General features: G+C 40.3%; 1 long non-coding RNA gene across 1 annotated transcript; it reads left to right on the plus strand.

The window, feature by feature from the left end:
* Positions 1–2,089: 2,089 nt before the first annotated feature.
* Positions 2,090–7,637, plus strand: LOC146433955 (uncharacterized). The gene is made up of 3 exons (XR_014853620.1): positions 2,090–2,787; positions 7,379–7,450; positions 7,541–7,637. It is a non-coding gene; the product is annotated as an uncharacterized LOC146433955 (long non-coding RNA).
* Positions 7,638–8,507: the final 870 nt, after the last annotated feature.

Raw genomic sequence — 8,507 nt, forward strand, 5'->3', positions numbered from 1 at the left:
GGGCAGCAGCAGCAGAGGGCACTGGGGGCATCAGGGGGCATCAGGGGCATTAGGGCAGCACATGGCCTGGCCAGCCTGGGAGAGGAGGAATGGGAAAGGGGGTGATGAGAAAGCACTAGTGCAATAGAAAGGGGAGGAAAAGGAAAACTGGGCAGTGAGGGGTGAGCATGAAGGGCAGGTGTGGAGCAAGGCTGGGCCTTTCCCTCCAGAAAATGAAACCTCTGCAGCTATCAGAGCATGGGTTCACCATCTGAACCGCTGGTAATGGCTATGAGAGCTACTCTGCTCGCAGGGTGCCGTGCTGAGGGTGGGCACAGCACACCACTCTGCTCTGGCAGCATTCAGCAGCTCCATGTGTGCAAGTTTGGCTCTTCAGCGACAACTGTTTTTTTTATAAAGCTCCAGAACAATCCCACCTCCCCTGCTTTTTGAGTTGAGAATGTTCTGAGGTCAACAAGTAATGCTTTAAAGTATAGAAGTTGTATTTGTTCTTCATGATGATACAATTTATGGAGTGATAGAATTAATTCTGTTATTTGAATTGAATTGTTTAAAAAAAATATTCTTGCTGGAAAAGCATCTTTTGAAAGAGGAAGGAATGGTTTCAATACCCTAAAAATAATTTTAATAGTAATTGCTTGCAGTTGCTTCTCTCTAAAAGTTGGAGAAAGGGCATCTTGAATGCATTACAGTAAGTTCAGCCCAAGTGGATCTGCTTTCAAGTATGCTAGAAAGGATATCCACTGTAATAGGATTAGTACAAGGAGAATTTGTTGTCTTGGTATTTAAAATCCTACAGTTAATTTGTCTGTTAATTTGTTCCCTCCAAAAAATTTTGTAACAAATTACTTTTGCCAGTCATTACTGAATGATGTTTCACTGCTAAATGCTCACAAGAAATATCTAACACCTGCTGGGAAAAATTATCCATAAAGGTTATCTCAGTAAGGCTTGGATGTAAAATGTCAAAGGACAACTTCATCTCTTTCCCCTTCTTCACTCTCCACCCTTAGTACAGGCAGGAAAACCAGGGAAATGTTTGCTAAGCTGTCAGACAGGCAGGAGCCTGCTTCCTTCCAACCTCCCTCCCCTCTCAAGAGAGCCTTGGGAAGTACTTATTTAAGCTATCAGGGTGTCCAAAGGTAGAAAACTGAAGGCAGAGAAAATTAATAATTTAATAAATATTTGCTGGAGAGCAGCAGAGCTCAACACCTGCCACTGTCACCTGAAGGACAGCTGAACAGAGAGGCCAAGGGGCACCTCCTGCCTGTGTGGAGTGCAGCACCAGCCAGGGACCCTGTTGCCATGGGGGCACAGGAACAAAGATGGATTACTCCTGGCTTCAGGATGGCAACTTGTTGGTTTCAGCACTCTGCTATTCCCCTGCTCTGAAAAAAAAATGTGTCTGAACACTTCACCTTGTGACCTTCCCAAACCCTAGTGTATTTAATGCACCAACTTCAGTCTTAGTGGTATCTAGTAGGCTTTCTGATCCTCCACCCCAAAACCAAGACACTGCAGACCAACTTAATCACATAGTGGTTTTTTTTTCCTCCCTACACTAAAGATGTTTCTTTGGAACAGATGCAACACATTTAGGTGTTTCAGGGGTTTTTCTGTGTTTGGTGACTGCAAATATTTGTGAATGCACCTGTTAATGTTCGTGGGAGACCTATGCAGGAAATCAAAATTGCTCACGGCAAAGTCTTTGCAGGATCAGGTTTATGTTATACCTTACATTACATACCTTATATTTCTCCAAAGCAGCAAGGAACAAACTCTGTGCTTCTGAGGTCAGCATTTGTTCTCCAGAATAGTCTAGGTGTTTTTTATTAATCATCTGTGTTACTATCCATCTGTGGTTTGCAGGATGGAGAACCAGCAGCAGCAATTATGATCAAGCCTGGCTGCAGTCTTTGGCCTTGAGTGCTGCTTTTGGCTGGGATATAGAAAATCTTCATCTTACTTCATGAAGCCAGCGTCAAAAGCTTGACACATTCTGTACTTTGCAGTGCTCTTTTTGACCCCTGTCCCTCTTGCACCTTAGATGAGGAACTCCTGAAAGCTGAGTGTGCTCTTTGTTGTTCCTACTCAGTGGCTTTGTGCAATTGTGGAGTCCCTTCACGTGGTTGATCATTCTGGCACCTCCTTGTGAGTGCTAGCAAGGGCTCACAACTGGCCATGCAGCTTTGTACTGCAAACTGATTAAAATAGGAGTGTCCTGGAAACTAGAGAATCTGGGAATCTAATGAAGGTCTGGGATTTGGGACTGCAGGGATTTTTCCTTGGTAAATGCAGCCCATGGTGGGGAGACACACACTGGTCAAGGTCAGAACTTCAACATTTTTACCTTTTTTCCATGTGTTTCTCAGGTTGGTTTCAGCTTTTCTGTTATTTGGGTTTCATGTATTTGTTTACTTTGTCTCCTGTAGCCAGTGAACAGAAAATGTCTGATTATCAGAGGTCTGATTGCATTCAGTGGGTGAGTGTTACAGTCAATGCTCTCTGCTCTTCCTCTTGAGTATGCTGTGTTGTGTATTGATGGAATGGGGTAAAATACCTCTTGTGTATCTGCTGGAATCAGCTCAAGGTAGTTTTGCCAACACAGTGTCTCTCTGCCAGTACCATCTTTCCTATCTTGATGTTTCTGTGACAAGATCGTTTTTTTGCCTACACAGTGTCTTGATAATGAGGTTTATTGACTTCACCTCATAGAGGCATTTTGCACCTACACCAAAGAATTTTGAAGAAAGAAAGTCTTTACAACCCCCCAGAAAACTTGTCCAGGTAAAGTTTGATATGTGACGTGTATGGATGTTTCCTTTCATTGTGGTTTTAGATAACTGTGTTCACAGTGGGTAACAAAAGCATAGAAATACCTTGGGAGTACCAAGGGACTGTTTCTGTTCCTTAAGCTTTGGTAACGTGTTGACATCCTTAGTGAAACTACAGAAAGGGTCAACATCCTTTGCTATCTTTTCCAGTGACATGTTTTGGAATATTTCTCTTTTTATTCACATGCCCTTTCTGTTCTCAGGTGAATACAATTGTAGCTCTCACTTATGGACAGCTCTTCTCTGTTTTGTGCTGTGTCATAGAGCTACAGATTTCTGACAGCTGGAAAACATGCCTCAGATAATTCAGTGAATCCTGGTGGTGTGACAAGAAAACCCTTTAAAATCCTCACTGCTTTTGTAACTGCATAACAGGAAACCCCTGATGCTGGGTTCATAAAGGATGGCTTTGCAGGACTCTGAGATAATCCTCACCGTGGTTTTGGAGGTTTGAAAAAAAATCTCTGCTATTATTTTTGTAACAAACAAAGTTTGCATTCTTTTCAAGTTTATGACCTTGACAACATAAATGCATACAAAACTTCATCACTGGGATATTTTTTGCATTTTTTTCTTAAACAGTCATTTTCCCCTGCAGATATCCTTGTCCCTTATGCCAGTCTCCCCTGATTCTTTTTTTGTGATATTTGAAAACATTGGCTCCAGCTGTTCTGTTGTTTGGAAAGACCTCAACACAGCTGGTGATTATAGAGAGCAATGTTGTTTAATGGGCACAAAAGGACCTGATGGCTGCTAGCAGATTCCTGCTCAGCTGGGACAGGCCATGTGCCAGGGTCCTCTCGGGGTGTGCCTCAGCGCACAGCCCTGGCACAGTGGCACCGATGTCTGCTGCCTTCCCTCAGCCTCGGGACACGACCTCTTCCCAGCCTCAGGAAGCCCCTTCACTCTTCTATTCTATATGTTTCCCCAGGCTACCTGCAAACCTACCAGGAAAGGCAGGTTATTATTCTGGACCCTCTTTTTCAGAGTGCTAAGAAGGGAAAGTAAGGTGTAAGCACAGCCTTTCCTCTGCTGGGATCACAGTGAGCAGTGTTACTGAGGTTTCTGACTTGGTACATTGTTTCCCTTTTCTGGATTAATCCCAAAAAATTAAAAATGTTTCTAATAAATCCACTTGTGTTATCAGATATCTTTGTAGTTACAGGAGCATGAGCTTTGGCTTGCACATCTGTATCCCCCCAAATGACTCTACTGCCAAGTTTCTCATTATATTCTCAAGTAACAAATTTTTGGAGCCCACCTCCCCCCCATATTGTTAATATTCATCAGAGAAGGGCACTGGTTAGATAGTCAACAGCAGAATCCACAGAAAGGTTGCATATGTGGTCACAGAAGCAGAAGGGTTGTCTCTTAGAGCTGGAGCAGTCTCTGTGTCCCATAAATGTCTCCTCACTTTGCATTGAGGCCATCCCTGAAGGCTGGGAATATTAGTAGTGGCTCTTGTGCACCAAATGAACCCAAGAATGGATTCTCTGTTGCTCACCCTCAGCTTTCCAGTGGTCATTCCCTTTTTTGCTCTTGATCCACACGTATTTGCACCTACTGACTTGGAGGGGAAGGGCTTGTGTGTGGATGTGGCTTGGCAAAGAGCTAGCTTTCAGCATGCCTCACAATACAAAAGCTCCTCTTTGTGAGTGGTTTCTGCAAGAATAGCTGAGATAATCAAGCCTTCAAAGCAAACGGGAGAAAAAACAACCCTCGAACCAAACCTCAAAATTTTAGCCAGGGCTATTTCCAAGCTCTGTCAGCAACGCTTAAGTGAGCTGGGACTTCTCTGACAGCAGAAGCTGTAGGTGGAAAAATTTCCACAAGAAAAAATAAGAGAGAGAGAAAAAGTATATGCGCAGCAGGCCTGTGAAACAGCAGTGATAGAAGACAATTTTTAAAGGTCAGAATTATTATAGGACATTAATTAGCAGACTGATAATGCTCAAATTGCCTTAGCAAATTTAGACACTGTGTAAGGCCACAAGCTGCAAGGGGCGCAGCCACCTGAAAAGAATTTGGACACTTTAACAGAAAATATGTCCTGCTCAGAACAGAGCTAGAAGACCATAATGGCAAAACAATATGACTTCCCTAAAGTAATTAGGAGATGGTAGTGAGAGTAAATAAGCTTTTGCAGAACACAGCATTAGTGAAGCAAATAAGAGCAAATAAACTGTGTGTCAGGTTTTCTTCAAGTGCAGAAAAGAGAAGGTAGCTAATCCTGAATATTAACAGTGGTACTTGAGCTGCTATCAAACAGTAAAAGTATCCTTGCAAAGAGGGGAAATTACAAAACAGATTGGATATACTTATAAATTCCTGATCACAAACCATCAAAAGTCTTTGATGCATCAGTGAGGTCTTCATTTGGCTCAGGTACGTTACATAGATTTCAGTGACAGTAGTTGCCATGCATTTACATTTCTAGGAGAAATGAATAAAAAATAAATCTGAAACATACTTATTTTTTCCTTGCTCTTAAATTCAAAGTAGATCACGGCTGGACATTTATTCCTTGCAATTCAGAAGTTATTTTACTACTTCTTTTTTGATTACATGATGTTGGCTAAAGAAATACTTTGATACTGATTTGTGGGAGTTGTGTTTATCTGGTAATTTTGTGCACATTTTAACAAGATAGTAGCTGTTGGAGGGGAATAATAATCAACTTTGATGTTTTCTTCCTTTTTATGGGTGGCTGAACTGCAGAATTAAAACTGAATTTTGAAGATGTTAATATTTAGGGAATTGGCTTCATTCATTGTAGACAAAGTATTTCTGAAACTTGGAGCAGCATTTCCCTTCCATATCTAGCCTTTCAGCTTGTAACAGTGCACAATGCAGGGTAGGTGTGTGGATGTATCTGTACTGCTCTGTAAATATATAGGCTTTATAGGCTTTGTATATAATACATACATATGAAAGACATGTATGTGTATGAGAGATATATATTTATGTGTGTGTGTTTTTATATTCTTAGCAGTATTTGCCAATAAATGGTTCTAGTACTACAACATTATCTTAAATTACCTGTTAAAGGTAGTTGTGAAAACTACAGCTAATTTGAATTCTCAACTGCATGAAGAAAATTTTAGCTCATGTTTTACTATGAGTTCTGTGATAGAGTATAAAAAGAGTTGGGAAGAGGATACATCTTCTAAAGCATGGAGCAGGGAGCTTGAATTTAACTGTGTCTAATATCTTTCCGTTATGAATTTCCATTGAATTGTCTCAACAACCCAAGATAAAATCAGCTGAAGATTTCTTTTTTTTTTTTTCTTCATTTTTGATGGGGACACGTAGATTGAGGTTAGAACTCTCCAAAGATTATCCGCTGAGTGCCAGCTTTTAATGAATCCCATTTGTTTTCTTGATTAAGTCTGCTATTACCCCTGTTTAGTCTTGTCACGAGCCCATTAGCCAGAATTTTCATATTATAGTTTAGAAAAGAAATTAGCCTAGAAGAGCAGCAGTCATCATCAGTCAATTTTCAGTGTATTTAATATAGTTTACAATTTATGAATTCAGGAATCTGTAGCCTCACACACATCTATTAAAAAAAAAATCAAAAAACTCACCAAAAACTAACCAAACAACTGTTCTTTGTGGTGAAATTTATAGGCCAATAAGGGCTGCAGTCAAATATCATGTTGTGGTGATAGCACTGTGTATCTCTAGTGTACGTACAGCCACAAGGTCTGCTTGGTGAGCCTGCATCTGACAGGGTATGTCAGGTCTATGACTTGTGTGACAGAAGCTTCTTTAGGAAGAATCAACTCTCAAAAGGTTTGACCTCTTATTTTCAAAAGATAAGCACACAGGAGGCTTACAGAGCTTTGTGGTCAGTCACAAAGTACTCAAGAGCTTTGGAAGTGCTCAAAAGCCATGTGATGGGTGCAGTGAAAAGTGTACACAGGTGTAGCAGGGTTTTTGAAATTCTTGACTTTCTTCAAAATGTTGTGAGAATAACCCTTTAAGAATTTTCAGATTCTCTAAATGAAAAGAGCAGTGTAGGGTGAAGTGTGCTTTTTAAATGACATTTTGTAAATTTCAAGAGGTGCCATTTCAGCCTCTCCTGGAAGTGTGAAAACTTGGACAGTGGAATTTGCAGAGCTGCCACAGAAGTATTTCAATGGTGAAAAGAGCCAGAATGGACTGCAGCTGAATTATGGGGTTGTGCCCTGCCATTATTCTGTAATGGGAAACATGACTTTGTCATGTGCATGGAAGCCAACATTGCAAATACTTGGACATCATGTCATTACTTATTATTACCCATTAAATTCCCTTTTTCTCTTTTTTTTTTTTTTTTTTTTTTGTGCCACTCTAAATGACTAGGCTGGCCTGCTGGCATTTCCTTTTTTCCTTCTGCTTTTCCTCTTTTCTTCTTTCTTTTCTGTAATTTCTGAAACAGAGTGGGGTCTTGATCACTCTATTGGCTTACAGCTCCCACATCACTTTGTATTTGATGAGCAGTGTGAGAAACATCCAGTAATCAAAGTGAAAACAACTCCAATCATATCACTGTTCCACAGGAGCTCCTGAAGATGCCTGGAAGAATTTACTGCATTTCTGGCCCCAGAGGCTGTTATGGAGAACACCAGTTGGTAATCACAGCTCTTTTTTCTTTCTTTTTGTTTTTTTTTCTCAAACTATGTGAATTATTGAAGGAAAATCTTTTCCCATATCCTTACCAGAGTTGGATCGAAACAGAAGGACCCATTTCATCACTAACCGCATCTAAATTGCTTAATTTCTTGGCTGGATGGCAAAGAAACATCTTTACAAAACTGGTAAATGACCATGACTACCTCTCCAAAGAATTATCTCCTAAGAATAATTCAGATGCTGTAAGAGAAATGTACTCTCACAAAAAGCAGCTTTTCCAAACCCCTGTAGTTTCTGTGTACAATATTCTCTCTAGCTACAAGCCTCTCTTCCCTCAGTAAATGTATTATAACCCTTTCAGTCTGTTCTGCTTTACATACTCACCACCATGAATCTCTAACAAGGTTAAGGGTGAGTAACAATTTAAATTACTTTCAAATACAGCTGAAAAGCCTATTATAGATGCAACCTTGAACTTTAATTGTATAAAGACAGCCACTTCCTTAGCATTCATACTAGTGATAGAGTTTCTTGCTTGTAAGTCTGCTGGGACTTTCTGGCTGTGTTGGCAGCTATTTATTCTGCCTCTAGACTTTGAAAAAAGAAATGCATACATTTAAGCACTATAACATCACAATATCTATTGAAATTTGTAATGATGAAGGTTGTAGCATATTTGAGTTGGAGAAGTCAGTCTGGTTAATTGTATGTTATTCTTGCTGCTATTTTACTAGGCTACACAAGAGGTTGCTGAAATCCAGCATTTGTTTTCAGATATACGTACATGCTTTTTAAGGAAAGGATTGTAAAGAGCCTGAGTACCTTTGAAATGATGCTGCTCAAAGATTTCCCAGCATTGGCACAAACTAAGCAAATAAGGATAAGCTCAAAGGATCCATGGAAGGTAAACAAAGAATCTCCTTAAGGCTGGCTTATAGCTGGTAATGGAAAACTCTGGAAGTGCTTTTGTGGTCTCATAGTTTCAAACCTTTCTGGTACTACTGATTGTAAAAATCACCATTAAAACAAAACAAGCAAGAGCCAAACAAAACCCAC

Source organism: Lichenostomus cassidix, chromosome 8 (genome assembly GCF_008360975.1).
Source record: "Lichenostomus cassidix isolate B80296 chromosome 8, HeHo_3.0, whole genome shotgun sequence".
Classification (NCBI taxonomy): Eukaryota; Metazoa; Chordata; class Aves; order Passeriformes; family Meliphagidae; genus Lichenostomus; species Lichenostomus cassidix.